The 15682-nt window shown below is 38.7% G+C and overlaps 1 protein-coding gene across 1 annotated transcript in view; it reads right to left on the bottom strand.

The window, feature by feature from the left end:
* TRAK1 (trafficking kinesin protein 1) overlaps positions 1–14638 on the bottom strand; it is a 231307-nt gene extending 216669 nt beyond the window's left edge. Inside the window, exon 1 of the mRNA XM_051961235.1 lies at positions 14549–14638. The gene's annotated coding sequence lies outside the window, so the exon portion shown is untranslated. The remainder of the gene's footprint in view (positions 1–14548) is intronic.
* Between the last annotated feature and the right edge of the window lie 1044 nt (positions 14639–15682).

Here is a 15682-nt window from a genome sequence, read left to right as displayed (position 1 = left end):
TATAGGGTGTCCCAAAAGTTCTTGGGCAGTGTTAAGCTTTAAGAAGTAAGACTCTTGGAGCATCCTGTATAGGGATAACAATAAGGAGAGTGATAGGAACCGGACCTGTGATTTCATTTGTATTGAGAACTCCCAGGTGAGAAAATGCCACCAGTGAAAATCAGCATCTACTTTGCAATTTACAACATGAAAGAATTGATGCAAAAATGCTACAGTCTTGGTCTTAAACTCCTCTCCCTTCTGCTTCAATGAAGGAAATGAAAGGAAAACCATTATATTCTATGGAGCAGTTATCTTTTACTATTACACAATATCCAGGACTTCACTATTCCCACCCATTTTATAAACTTCCTAGTAATATGTCACCCCACACAATTTGTTCTGAACTAAATCAACTTAATTACATTTCAAATTCAGAATCATAGAATTTTTGAGCTAGAACTGCTTTAAAAGATATTAAGTGACTTGTCCAAGGTCATCATTAAGATGAAGGGGTAAAGCCAGAATCTGGACCCAGATCCTCTGACCCCAAGTCAGTTATGTTAAATACTACATTTAACAAATGAGGACATGGCTAGGGCCACATCCTCCTGGCCTACACAGGAAACCCTAAGAGACCTAAGAGAGCCAATTCTCTCCCAGAAAACCCTTTCTTCCTTTCTTCGGCTTCCCAAACTAGTGTTCTCATTGAGATGAATTGTAAGTTCTAGTTTCTATATCAAAAAAACAAACAAAAACCAAACTCCCGACTCTAACCCTCTTTGGGACTGATCTAATAATTGGGAAATTTTTATTAAGCCTAAATCTGCCTCTCTGAAATTTCATCTAATATATGCTTCCCATTCATTCTCAATAATAGTTAAGGTCAATAGTCTTACCCCTTAAGGCAATGCATTAAAATATTTTAATTTAGGTAGCAAGATAAATCAGAATATTTTCACCTTTCCTCTTTGGTAATTATGGTTCAGTACCTAAGTTTTAATTTATAATAACACCACTGTACAGCCATAAGTTATATTGAAATCAATATGGTATAGTGTAGTATAAATATCCCTTGTTTTCTATGATTTATCTGCCTTTTCCACTACCCATACTGGTATAAAGGGAAGGAGCCCTGGAGTACAAGTCAAAAAACACCGGGTTTAAATCCCACACCACAGTCACAAACCCTGTAACCAAAAGCAAGTCAGATAATTTCTAAGTCCTCAATTTCTCATCTATAAAATGAGGGGGAAAATACCCAGTTACCTGTTTTACAAGATTGTTGTGAGACTCAATAAGAATGTATGTAAAAGTACTTTGTAATTCTCAAGAGTATGTAAATTCCATCTTTGATTATAAATCTTCCACTTATATAGGAAATTTTATAAAAGATCAGTGAATAACTCCTGACATGTGTTTAAACATGCAGTAAGTATTACCACGTGAAAGTCACTGTGCTAAGACAGATCAGAAAACACCAGAATGGGTAGGGCCTCAAGGACCATGCCATCTGTAGCAGAACAGAATCCCTCTACAATACCAGTGTTCATGACTCTTTAAGCAAGGGGAAACAAAGTAAAACACAGACTTTGCTCTCAAAGGATAACAGTTAAAATATAGATAGAAAGATAGATATATACATATATCTCTTTCTAGAGATGTATATGGAGAATGTTATTATATATATATATGTATAATACATAAGCATATATATTATGCACACACAAATCTACTCATCTTTTCTTCTAAAGAAGAATAGTATAATTTAACAATCATTTTTAGCTACTGTGCAAATTTCCAGTTATGTGTTTATTTCTTCCTTTCCTTATATGGATGTTCAGTCATCTTTCTTTGAATGAAAAAAAAAAAATACAGTTACTCAAATATTTATCACTCAATTTCCATTTCATCCAGCACAGAAATGTCTTTTAAATGTTTTGAGCTTGCACTAGTTGGTCTCTGAGACCCTTGATTGAACAAATCCTCTGCTACCTCAGAAAAATCAATATAAGTCATCAGCTGAACAGGAACACACAGGAAAATCTGGCTTGTTCACTAATGTTTCTGGCATCTGGAGATAAAGTCGCAAAGGGGGATAATAAGTGAGAAAGAATGCCTGGCATTTGTGGATGCACTTCAATAAGGGAACAGAAGTCAAAAGCAGGAAGAAAGAAAGGGAGACAGAGATAGGGATCCAAAGGGAGGAAGAAAATCACACTAGAAGGCAGGTCAAGTCACTGATTACCATACCTAATCTTGATCAATAAATATAGCTAATAAAATATGCCTCCTTCTTCTCAGGAGAGAAGAAGGAAGAGGGAAGAGGAAGATCTCTCTGGGTATGAAATACAGCATACACTCTCAATTGCAGTTGTTATGTTAGTTCATTTTGCTCCACTAATTTTTTTTGTTATAAGACAGGATTCAAAATAGGTTGAAGGAAATAGATACCTATCAAGAAATGACTAGTAAGAGTACAACACAAATCAATAAAACTTTCTGAAACTAACTATATATAAAGAAAAACAAAATGAGGATCAGAATAAAGAACTTTGTGTGTCATATAACTCTTACTCAGGGTATCCCAAAAGGCTTCATTTAGTTTTAAGCTATTAAAGCTTAATAGATGGTATGGTGGATAGAGTGTCAGGTCTGGAGTCAGGAAACCTCCTCTTTATGAGTTCAAATCGTCATCAGACATGTACTAGCTGGTGACTCTGGGCAAGTCATTAAACTCTGTTTGCCTCAGTTTTCTCATCTGTCAAATGATTGAGAGAAGGAAATGACAAACCAGTCCAGTATCTCTGCCAAGAAAACCCCAGATAAGAGTCACAAGGACACAGATATGACTAAAATGGATGATGAACAAATATCTTAATTTAACTTTAAAATAATTAGAAATCGAGGTAATGTAAAAATAAAAGATATTTAAAAATAGATAAATATAGAAAATAAATCATTTTATTTAGACTTTCTTTCATGGACCTGATTTGGGAAGCACAAATAGAAACCTTTAAGTCCCAATTATAGGACAGGTGTTTATCACCTTGGAATTATCTTCATGTTTGGGAAAATCTATTCTTATGCACATCACTCATATGAGAAAGGGTGAAATTCTAGCATCACTTTTGAGAGTAGCTGGATTTTCTCAGTTTTTAATTCCGGATGGCTCTCAGTTCAAGCCCGAGGTTGCATTTTACAAATAAAATACAAATACAATTTCTTTTCACTGAGAAACACCCAGCTTTTCCTAACAAACCTGTTTTCATTATAACCCTCTCTACACCTACCAAACTACCCAGCCAGTAACTAAGCAATTTAGGGTATGAGCTGATCAGAATGAAATACTAAGCCAGATCAGAGACAGAAGGATCAGATTCTCCCTTCCTCCCTCCTCACTCCCCCGCAAAACCTAAATTTTTAAACTATTAAAGGTTAAAACTGCACTAAGACTTTTGGGACACTCTATATTATGAGAGGGAACACAGCACCATATTAAAAAGTTATGTTTCAGCAACAACATCCCACCAGTAGAAATTACTCACCCACATTCAAAACCTCTGACTGCAGAGAAGCATAAAACCCTAGACCACTATCAATTTTCTAGCACAACGGTAAACCACAAGATATAACAAAATACACACTGCATTTGGAGGATGAAAGTCTATGTCTGCTACTTAATACCTGGGTAATCTTAGTAGACAAGATATTTAGGCTTCTTGGCCCTCAGTTATCTTATCTATAAAACACAGGGTGGGAGGTGGACCAAATGATTTGGAAAGCATCTTGCACTTCTAGTTCATGAAATAGATGCTATTTACTGCTTATAGATATTCATTTTTTTAAAAAAGTATGATTATAAATAAAATAAGTAAAAGTATAAGTAAAATTCCCATTAGTATTCAGCATTTGCATCACAAGATTAACCTCAGCTAGAAAAACAAGGTTAAAAACTTAGAAAGTAGTCTGTTGAATATTTGGTCTAAACTGCTTTTCCAAATTATTCTATCAACTGTCTTAGGAACCTTGGATCTGAAAAGAACAGACAGCCTTGTTAACCTGTGAGTCACAGAATGAAATTGCTCATTTTCCTTCTCCACCCGCCCCAAGCCTTTCCTTTGAATCATTATCCTGCATATTTCCTCTGAAACTTTAAAACCATTTTTTGATCCCAACCCTTATGGATTCTGATCACATTATGAAAATCCCCCTTTACCACTTCATCCCCTCAACGAGGTCCTAAGAGTGGCTCAGATGCAATGACTAAGACACAGAGTAACAGAATTAATTAATTATACAGAGTAGCAGTAAACAAACACCTCATCTACAACAAAACAAGTCCCCTTTGAAGACGTGGCTATTGAATCTTCCCAGATTTCAGAGATCAGGACAAAATAGGGCAGATCTTTAAGTGAGAGACACTCTTTTCAACACCTCTTCTCAGACTGAAGAGCCAAACAACAAAAATTGTGACTTCCAGGATGCTTCCAATAATTTGCTTACTTTTTTTTCTTGTAGTTTCTACTTTAATTAAAAAAAAAAAAAGTCTTCTTGTATTACTCCCACCATGAACCTTTAAACAAATTTTTTGTTGTTGTTCAGTCATGTCTGACTCTTTATAATCCTGTTTGTGGTTTTCTTGGCAAAGATACTAGAAGTGGTTTACCATTCCCTTCTCCAGATCATTTTACAGATGAGGAAACTGAGGCAAATAGGGTTAAGTGACTTAGAGTTACACAGTTAAGTGTCTGAGTGAATTTAAACTTAGGTATCATCCTACTATCCTACCACTACCACCAACACTCCCAACTCCAGGGCCAGTGTACCACCTAGCTGCCTCTTAATTAGAACAACTAAACCAAATCAAAAGGTCCTAACTGCTCACCTCACCTCCTATCGCCTCTTTACGTCATCACTGCAAATACCTACAGCAGACTAAATTATCCTACTACATCAAAAGACCACTCCATCTGGAAGAGATTCTGGCTAGTGTGCCAGGAAGGATATCAATTAGGTTGATGATTTTGGAGTTCACTGTTCATTCATTTTTCATGCACATTCAGGATCCAAATGGGTCAGTCACTACAGCCACAGCAAGAGTCCAGGACAAACAACATCTTCTGTAATGATGAATCTTACTTTTAAGTTTATACCCACACTCCCAAATGAAAAACATCTCTTCAACTGAATTCAGCAAGCATTTATTAAGCAGTCATTAATTTAAAAATGAAACAATCATTGAAGTAGTTTACATCCTACAAGGCATGGGGGAGGGAAGGAGAAGGAATGGATAGAGCATAGACCTGATAAAAACATACAAGGTATACCCATACAAATGCCAGGAAGGGGAGTATCTTAATCTCTCAGGTGGGGTGCAGGCAGGATTTTTGTGTAAGAGGAAGTACTTGGACTGAGCCTTGAAGAAAATATTAGTGTAGCCATTTTAACCTCTCTAGTGCCAAGATCTTGGTAGCCTATGAACCTCTCAGATAATGTTTTCTTTTCTAATTCATAACTGAAGAAAATGTCAATTTTCAGTTAGATACTAATGGAAAGAAAGACGCATTTTTTTCACATTCAGATTCATATATCCCTTGAAACCTATTCACAGAACTGGTCCTTATGTCCCAGTTATTCAGTCATTTCAGCCTGACCCAACTCTTCATGACCCCATTTGGGATCCTATTTGCCATTTTCTTCTTCAGCTAATTTTACAGATGAAAAAACTGAGGCAAACAGGATTAAGTGACTTGCCCAGGGTCACCCAGCTAATAAGTGTCTGAGACTGGATTTGAACTCACAAAGCCACCTACCTGCCCTCAAGCAAAGACATTCCTGTCTTCCAATGGCCAAAAAAATAAAAGAATGCTAGAACTGGAAGAGAATTTAGAGGGAGGGAGAAGGGGAAAGATCACAGCACAGAGTCAGAGAACATCAATTTGATTCCTGGCTCTTCCATTTCTTTATTATGTAGATGACCTTAGGAAAATCAATGAAGCATCTTAAACATAGCTTCCTCATCTGTAAAATAAAGAAGGGGGAGAGGTTAAACTAGATGGGTCTAAAGACTAGACCTAGGAACCTACAAATAAAAAAAGATGGCCAAAAGACAGCAAATAACTCGCTCAAGTTCATATAGTTATTTATAACCCACAGAAGAACCCAAATCTCTTGCTTCCTGCTTGTACTGAGCCTTCCCTGCTGTACTACACACTCCTTTTCAAATTTTCAGAATTTACCAAAGGGCTAAAATTGATCTTTCACGGGGAAATGTAGATATTATGCCATCACCAGGACTTTCATCTTCCTGCCAGACTGACCCAACCTTGATATTCTAATTATACCTGATCAGTATTGTCTATGCTGGGAGCCCTCTGATTGGAAAGTGGAACAAAGAGCTCCGCTCAAAAATCTCTAAGGAGGGTGTCCAACCAGTCCATTCTTCTATTCATTTCTCACCCCATTAAACTCTTCCATCATTCCGCCTCTTAATTGGAGTGTAAACTTCCTGTTAATAAGGGTTTACTTTTTTGGATTTGGATTTGCAGGGTTTAGCACACACACACACATGCACACATACACATATATATGAATATGTGGAAATAGACATTTATATATATATGTATGCAAATGTGAACATGTTATATGGGTATATAGAGATAGATGGAAAGAGGGAGAGATAAATTGATAGATTAACAGATTGTTTGGTTTCCAATTTTCCAGGCCTAGAAGCAATTGCTCCAAGAATGACTAAATAGAAAACTAAACTAGTATTTTCAAAACTGGTCATCTAATGCCTCTCCCGCCTTAGGAGTACATTTAACAAATAAATAATTATGTGAGCTTCTTTTCTCATTGGAGAAATGCCACCACACGCTGCTTCATATTTAGAAGGACTCTAATAAATCTCTTTGGGGAGTTTGATCTATAAGCGAAGCTCAAAGGCATCCATAATCAGAAACTGACTCCTCCATAAAGAAATCTGGTTCTCAAGACCAACAGGCTGATTTCAGAGAAGCCTGGAGAGACCTACGTGAACTGTTGTTAAGTGAAATGAGCAAAATCGGGAGACCCTTGTACATGGCAACAACAAAATTGTACATTGTACATGGCAACAACAATTCTGATGGAGTTGGCTCTCTTCAACAATGAGATGATTCAAACCAGTTCCAATTGTTCGGTGATGAAGAGAACCATCTACACCCAGAGAGGGGATCCTAGGAACTGAGTATGGAACACAACATAGCAGTTTCACTCTTTTTGTTGCATTTTGTTTTCTTTCTCAGAGTTTTTTTTTTTCCCCTTCTTGATCTGATTTTTCTTGTGCAGCAAGATAACTGTATAAATATGTATACATATACTGGATTTAATATATTTTAATTTATTAATTATTAATTAATTAATTAAATATTTAATATATTTAACATGTATTGGACTACCTGGGGGAGGAGGGAAAAATTGGGAACAGAAAATTTTGCAAGGGTCAATGTTGAAAAATTACCCATGAATATGTTTTGTAAATAAAAGAAATCTGGTTCTCACTAGAATCAAGTTAATTTCCACCACAACTTATTCCACCACAATTTATTATTCACCTCCAAAAAAATTCCAAATCTTTTTGATTAAGATTGATTTTTCCTAACACTTGATTCAATGTGAATTTTTCCTGAGCCCCTGTCTCTTTTCAAGTGTTGAAAAACCAAATGAACTCCCGTGGGGCAGATGCAGCATCTGTTATTAAATGTCAGTCCAGATGCCAATCTATTTATCCAAACATCTTTTGATCTATCTATCTGTTCTTTACCAAGGATACAGCCAAGTTTTATTTATATAAAAACTTTAAGAAATAGTTTAATTAACAAATAGCAAATGTTACTATAACGATTTTTTCTTGGCTCAAAACATCATAGCCTATAACCAAAAAAAAAAAAAAAAAAAAAGGATAGTAAATTGACATTCAGCAGATGAATAATGTTAGCCAAAAACAAATATATCAAAGACTTTGGAAACTGATTGTTTATATGCTTATAAAGCCGCTGGTCACTACACAAAATGCATAGCTATTCATTAAAGCAGATAGTCCAGGAAACACTTAGCAACTAACCTCCTATATTATATATTCCAAAACAATAAGACCCAATCCCTTTGAAAATATTCTAGGATGACCTCCTCTTTGGGAAAAGGTGGACTATTTGGGCAGATTACTGCATGCTCAATAAACCATTTTTAAGATAGAGAGCACTATCTACCAGAAATGATGAGCAGACTACTGGGCTTATACCCCAAAGAGATACTAAAGAAGGGAAAGGGACCTGTATGTGCCAAAATGTTTGTGGCAGCCCTGTTTGTAGTGGCCAGAAGCTGGAAAATGAATGGATGCCCATCAAGTGGAGAATGGCTGAGTAAATTATGGTATATGAATGTTATGGAATATTACTGTTCTGTAAGAAATGTCCACCAGATGATTTCAGAGAGGCCTGGAGAGACTTACATGAACTGACGCTAAGTAAAATGAGCAGAACCAGGAGATCATTAAATACTTCAACAACGATACTGTATGAGGATGTATTTTGATGGAAGTGGATTTCTTTGACCTTTGAAGCTCTAACTCTGTTTCAATTGATCAATGATGGACAGAAGCGGCTACACCCAAAGAAAAAACACTGGGAAATGAATGTAAACTGTTTGCATTTTTGTTTTTCTTCCCGGGTTATTTATACCTTCTGAATCTAATTCTTCCTGTGCTACAAGAGAACTGTTCGGTTCTGCACACATATATTATATCTAGGATATACTGTGACATATTTAACATGTAAAGGACTGCTTGCCATCTGGGGGAGGGAGTGGAGGGAGGGAGGGGAAAAATTGGAACAGAAGTGAATGCAAGGGATAATGTTGTAAAAAATTATCCTGGCGTGGGTTCAGTCAATAAAAAGTTATTTAAAAAAAAGAAAGAAAGAAAGAAATGATAAGCAGGCTGATTTCAGAAAAATCTGGTAAGACTTACATGAACTGATACAGAACAAAGTGAGTTGAACCCAGAGAGAAGATTGTTCACAGTAACAAGATTATGTAATGATCAACTATGATGGATTTGAAGTGAGCAGAACAAAGAGAACATTGTACAAAGAAAGTAACAACAAAATTATGTGATCACCAAATGTGATATATTTGACTCTTTTCAACAATGAAGTAATTTCAGGGCAATTCCAATATATTTGGAATGGAGAGTGCCATCGGCATCCAGAGAGAGAACTATGGAGACTAAATATGGATCAGATCAAAGTATAGTATTTTCAGTTGCAGCTGCTGCTGTTGTTTGCTTGAGGCTTTTTTCCCTAGTTGTTTTTCCCCTTTTGATCTGATTTTTCTTTCTCATCAACAATGATGGACAAATATGGAAATAGGTTTTAGAAGAATTGCACATGTTTAATCTTTTTTTTTTGGATTGCTAAGTGTCTTGGGAAGGGAGAAGGAAGGGAAGTAAGGGAGAAAATTTTGAAAAAAGTTTTGCAGAGGTGAATAGTGAAAACTATCTTTGCATGTATTTTGAAAAATAAAATACTATTAAAAAAAAAGAGATTGATAACATGGACTCATATCCTTTTCCCTCCCACTCCTAACTTTCCTCCAAACAAACTGGTTACAAATGTGAGAAGGGGGAAGGGAGAAGACAGGCAGGTTTTTGCTATCATGTTTGAACAGCACATTTCAGTTCAGCCTGCTTTAACTGTATTCTAATGGGGTAAGTAGTCTCCTAATACCAGAAGTTCCCCAAGCAAATCAGCTGACAGTTCTGTTCTCCCCCATCAACTGCCAAACATACACTTCAAGGCTTTTGACCAGTATTCCTGTATTCAGCGGATCAGAACCATAGCAGCCCTGGAAAGAATCAGGAGATAAATTAGCCAACAATTTCTTCTATTATTTGACATTAACTCATCATAGGCTAAGAGATATGCAGATGGGAAGGACCTCAGAATCTCAAGCCTCTTCTTTTATAAATGAGGAAATTAAGACTCAGGAAATTTAAAGGACTTGATTAAGGTATCTTACAAATAAGGTGGCTTTCTTCAGGTAATGTCACCTAAGTGCTCTTTCCACTGTATTCTCAGCCCTCTAGGAACCCATACGCTAAAATAATACTGCTCTCTTCTCTGGACAAAAATTGCAGCTACCATAAACAGAGCTGAGCCCCACTTAGGGTAATGTTAAATAGTGGCAAAATAGCTAATTTATTTTTCACAATTGAAACTGATTTTTATCCATTGAGAATATAAACCTTACTAGTAGAATACTGAAATCAAAGTTTATTTTCCACCCTACATAGAGCTTTGCATTTCAGCAGATTATGGTTATTATAGTGCCTAGCACATAGTAGGTACTTAATAAATAATTGAGTTTAATTGAATTCGAATATATGTGTTTGTTAAATTAAAGTCCTAAAACTTCTCATAAATTTCATTTCATTATAAGGTAAAAGGAAAAAAATTAGTGTCCTTCTGTGTGTACGAGTATCTTGGCTGTGGCCCATCTTCCTATAGCTATGTTTTTTCTACTTTGCTCTCCAAAGGGAAATACTTGATGAAAGAATAAAGTCATACCAGGGTGAGAATATGCATAATTAATGGTCAGCCATAGTTCTCCTCTCCCTTCCCCTTGTCTCCTGCTTAAGTAATGAAATCCTGCACAGTAATCAAGAATAATATTACCATTGCTTCTAAAACAGCATATTATTGGCTGTGGCTGTCTTATAGATCTACTAAATATAGTTAAAGCTCTCTTTCCAGACCACCATTCTCCTATAAGTGTTGTTTCCCATTATTTCCAAGGAATGGAAGTTTTTAAAGGTAGAGATTGTCTCATTTTTGCATTTTTATCCCCAGCTTATAGCACATAAGTAAGCACTCAATAAGTACCTTTTTTATCCATTCATTCATTCATTCATTCATCCGTGAAAAGCAATTATGAATTTTGAGTTTGAAAAGGAAGAAATAATGGATCTGTATTAGATTTCCAGTGTTTCACATTGCAGAGGTGACACCAGAGTTCCCGAAGGCAATGTCAGCTAAGGATAAACTGGTACAGAATCTACCAAGTTGGGTATACCTCAAAGACCAGTCCAGCAAGACTGTAATCCTGATGTCCAATGATTAGCCTTGCTCAATTTGGAGACTCTTACCTACTTTCATCGAAGTAGAAGATAAGTCCTTGAGGACAGGATTATTGTGCTTTTGTCTCTGTGTCCCCAACCTAACAGAGGTCAGACATAGAGTAGGTATTTCATAAATCATCATTGATTCATTAATCAAAATGTTTGGTTAATTGAATTGAATCGAAAGTGAAGACTAGATGGGAAATCCTATCAAGTATTTTTGGTGCTGTCCTTCAGAAGCTTGGCCTGTTTGGCTCCAAAGACAAAATGAAGAACAATGCACAACAATCATGAAGAAAGTTATCACCAGATTGGCTACAAGATCAATCTTTTTTTTTTTTTTTTGTCAGAACTACCCTCAGGGCCTAGATATCAATAAATATGCAGTAATTACATAAGTGTTTTGGAGGTATGCATCAATGAGCCAATAAATATTTGTGTAAGTAGCTTGATGCTTTCACAAATTGCCAAATTCTATCTTCATAGAAAGGGAAGACAAAACAGGAATTATTTCCATTTTCTTTCCAGAATTTGAGATTTTATCAGAGTGGGGAACTCCCAGGGGATGTAGATTCTGACTAACCACTCATATGGGCAACTTATCTTTGATTTATCAAGTTAAAGAATAATCAAGTTAAAGTGCAAAGAGAAGTGCCCTGAGCATAGTATTTTCACTCTTTTTTTTTTTTGGGGGGGGGTTCTTTTTTTTTATTCTTGGTCTGATTTTTCTTGCACAACATGACAAATATGGAAATATATTTAAAAGCATTGCATTATTTAAACTACTTCAGATTGCTTGCTATCTTGGGGAGGAGGAGGTAGGAAAAGAGGGAAAAAATTTAGAACTTGAAGTTTTACAACAATAAATATTGAAAACTATTTTTACATGTATTTGGAAAAAATAAAATATTATTGAAGATGAATGATTTTTTTTTTTTTAGTTTGCCTTGGATTTAGTTTGCTTTGGATCATACAATCTATATAGGTGACAGGCCCCACATAAAACCAAATCTGCTATGCTAGCTTGTCTCTCTTTGCTACTCTGCAATTAAGAAGAGATTTAGTGGTTTACCCAAGGTCATAGCTAGAACTCAGATTCAAACCTAGTCCAGTCTTTTTATTTCTCCCCCCAAAACAGAATTAGAAACACAATCTCTTATTAGCCAATATCTCTCCAACTCTTGTTTGACACAGGAAACCAAATCCTCTATTTCCTTGGAGTACCAACAGGATATTATATTCATTTTAGTGCCAGATGAAAAACTCACCTCTGCCAAAATCCAGCTGAAGTCCATGAATTTATCTCACCAAGGTTAAAGATAATCATGGCCCTTAAATTCACACCTCTCTTAGTTTTCAACTCCAATGAAATTAGTTTAGAGTTATAACAGATTTGTTATTTTCATAATGAAACTGGTTCGTCAGCCCAAACAGTACCTTTATACAACAGCAGAATCAGCAGTTTTCCTACAAATCACCACTCAAAGTCAGAAAAACAGGCCACTGACTCTGTTAGGATCCTCAGAAAACAGCCAACGGCCAAGGGGTTCAATCCCTGCATTTTCCAAAAGGGGTGACAATGACAGAGTTGAGTCTAGAAATCAAGTCTGTCTCTGCACATAGACTTTGTAAATACACTGAATTGTTCAGTCTTATTATGTAGTTTTACTGGTAATCTAGGCCTTTCAATTCTCTCTTCCTTCTGCTACTAACAGCCCGGTCAGTTCATGAAGCTTCTCACCACTTCCTGCTTAAAAAGCAATTAATGTGAAAAGAGATTGAACTTTTTAACTAAAATGAAGGTTTTGAGTTTTTTAATTGACTTGTGCTATTGTATCCACAGATAACACAGAGGAGGAGTTGTGGAAGTCCCCTGTGCTCTTTATAGTCACAATCAAAAGGGAATAAATAAATAGAAGATATTAAAATACAATTGGTATAGAAAATAAAAACTCTAAAATGTGAATATAACATTAATTTATCAAGGTTGTTTCTTAAGAGAATTCTGAGCTCCCACTGTAAAAAAAAAAAAAAAAAAGAAAAAAAGAATATTTGTAACAGTAGTGTATGTATGTACAGATATAGTGTGTGTGTGTATATGCATATACATAACACAGACCAAGGGATCACCTTCTAATCTAAGACTTGAAGGATTGATTGACAAGATAATGTCACCAGGTATCCGAGGCTTAAAAAAAAAAAAGTATTAAAAAAAATTTTCTTTAAAAAAAGTATTGTTCTTAAAACCCTTAGTCAAACAAAAACCAACTAAATGACACAAACCTTCCACCTAGTATGAATAAAGCCCAGTGCTTGCCCTAGGACCGATAAACCAAGTTTAATTCTACCCTCAAGGACCCTGCCATTCTAATGAACCAATCATCAAGCATTTATTAAGCACTCAGTACTGGGACTGAACACAAGAAAACAAAGCAGGGCCAAACTACAAAAAGAGACAAAAATTCCTCTAGGAATTTACATTTTAAAGAGAACGACAGCATGAATATAAATAAGTACGTTCGGAGTAAACGAAGTGTAAGGGCAAAGCTATAATGCTTGGGAAGACCGGAAAGGACTCTAATAAGATCAAGGAATTTGGGGAGCTCCCAGGAAACCTAGAAGCTTACAAACACTCATTGCAGGAAGGAAAAGAAACAACTGCTTTTTAATGCGAGTCTATTCCAAGAAATTTCGGGTTTTGAGATAAGTGATTAAGATGAAATGTAAATGAAGTTCTCTCGGGCTAAGAGGGAGGAGAAGGGAGGAGAGATCCAGGAAGTCTGGGCACTCAGCCTTCCACAACTTGGCTCCTTGAAGGTCGTCTCAGTGTCATACAGCACACTAGGGAGACGGTGCCGGAGTTCGGGGAGGGTATCCCGATCTATCTCCCTCACGTGGAAATAGGGTGTCTGTAAACTAAATTCTAGTGGTTGTTGCTGTTTCCGCTCCTTACAACAATCCCTTCCCCCCGCCGCTGTCACAGCATCTGTACATTTGTTATGCAGATAAGCCAGTTGACCCAGGCACACGGACAAGCTAGGACAGTAAGGTTAGGATTGCGGTACCAGCCAAGTCCGAGGTGTTCGCAAAGTGAAGAATCGAAGAATCAAACAGTTCTATCTGTCTGTTTGTCACACACACACACACACACACACACACACACACACACATCCCGAGATTTTTTTTTCCTCTGTACATTAAAGACGGGGGGTGGGGAGGAGAGGAAAAAGGGGAAGGAAATTGGATAGCAGGAAAAAAAAACCTGCGGACATCAAAACATGCAGCAAATGTTACCATTGGGTAACATATAGAGGCAAAGTGCTCCCGGGGCTTCCCGCGCCCCGAATCTCTGGCCCCGGAGACTGGATGCAAGACCAGCTGGCCGCTGGAACACAAACAACAGTAACTCACCCGGGCGCAGGCTCTCTCCGGCGAACCAGAATGCTGGGGGCGAGAGGGGGCTTCTTCCGATCGCAGGTGCAAGAGCGGCTGCGGCCGGAGTCTCTAAATGCCCTCCGGGGCAGCTGCGCTGCAGGCGTGGGGCAGAGAGCGGGCAAAGCCCGGAGCGCAAATAGCTAGGCTGGGCCGGTCCCTCGGAGACTGGTAACGGATCCCCCTCTCAGCGTGAGGGGTTTGCGCACATGGGCGGCGAAAGGAGAACTGCGCCGCCCCAGACCCTGCTTGCTCGGGGCTAGTCCCGGAGCCGGCCGCTAGGCATGTGCCAGCGCTCCGACCCCGCAGCCCGGGAGAGGGCACCGCGGCCAGAGAGCGTAGCGAGGAGTGGGGGGGTGGGGGAGACCTGCCCGCTCCCGGGAAGCAGCCGGGGATGCACCCTCCCACTGGAGAGGAGCTCCCCCGCGCAAGTGTCCGCGATGGCAGCAAGAGGGGGCTCCCGGCTCCCGGCTCTCGGGGATACTGCAGCTCGGGTGGATGCTGAGGCTCCCGCGGATCCCGGCTCTCCGCTCGCCGCGCGCGTCTCTTGGCCGCCACTCCTCAAGGGCGGGCGCTCTCTGCCTCTGTCTTGGGGGGAGGGAGGTTCGGCTCCGGCCCTGCTGGCCTACGTTGGCGGGGCGCCGAGTTGCTAAGACTTGGCCGGAGTTAGGCACGCTGGGGCTGCTGGGCGCACAGAGCAAGCCTCCGGCGGCCTGTAGCTGGAGCTTCTGCTGCCGCTGCCACCCGCGCCGCAGGAATCCCTCTCGCCATTGCTTTCTCAGGCCCGGCCCTGGGCTGGTTCCTCATTCAGCTGCCGTCATTCATTGACGCTTCTAGTTCCCTCCCCCTTCCTCTCTTTCTTACCCCTCCCATCCCCTCCAGCCGTCAGGCCTCCCGGCCGGCCTTGACGTCACCACTCACCCACTGGCCAGACCCGCGGGATTTGCACCTTGTTCTTGGGCTCGAAGCACGGATGTCATGAGAGAAAAGAAAGAATGGTGCCGTTAGAAGGGGCCTAAGGGATCACCTTGTCCAGGACCATAACCTGGGACTCGTGGATAGATTTCTGAGGGGCAAGTCAGCAAACTCAAGCCAGGCCGATGGGCCCTTAAA

This window comes from Antechinus flavipes, chromosome 5 (genome assembly GCF_016432865.1).
Source record: "Antechinus flavipes isolate AdamAnt ecotype Samford, QLD, Australia chromosome 5, AdamAnt_v2, whole genome shotgun sequence".
Lineage (NCBI taxonomy): Eukaryota > Metazoa > Chordata > Mammalia > Dasyuromorphia > Dasyuridae > Antechinus > Antechinus flavipes.
Note: the sequence above shows the minus strand (reverse complement) of the source record. Positions and strands in the feature narration are given on the sequence as shown.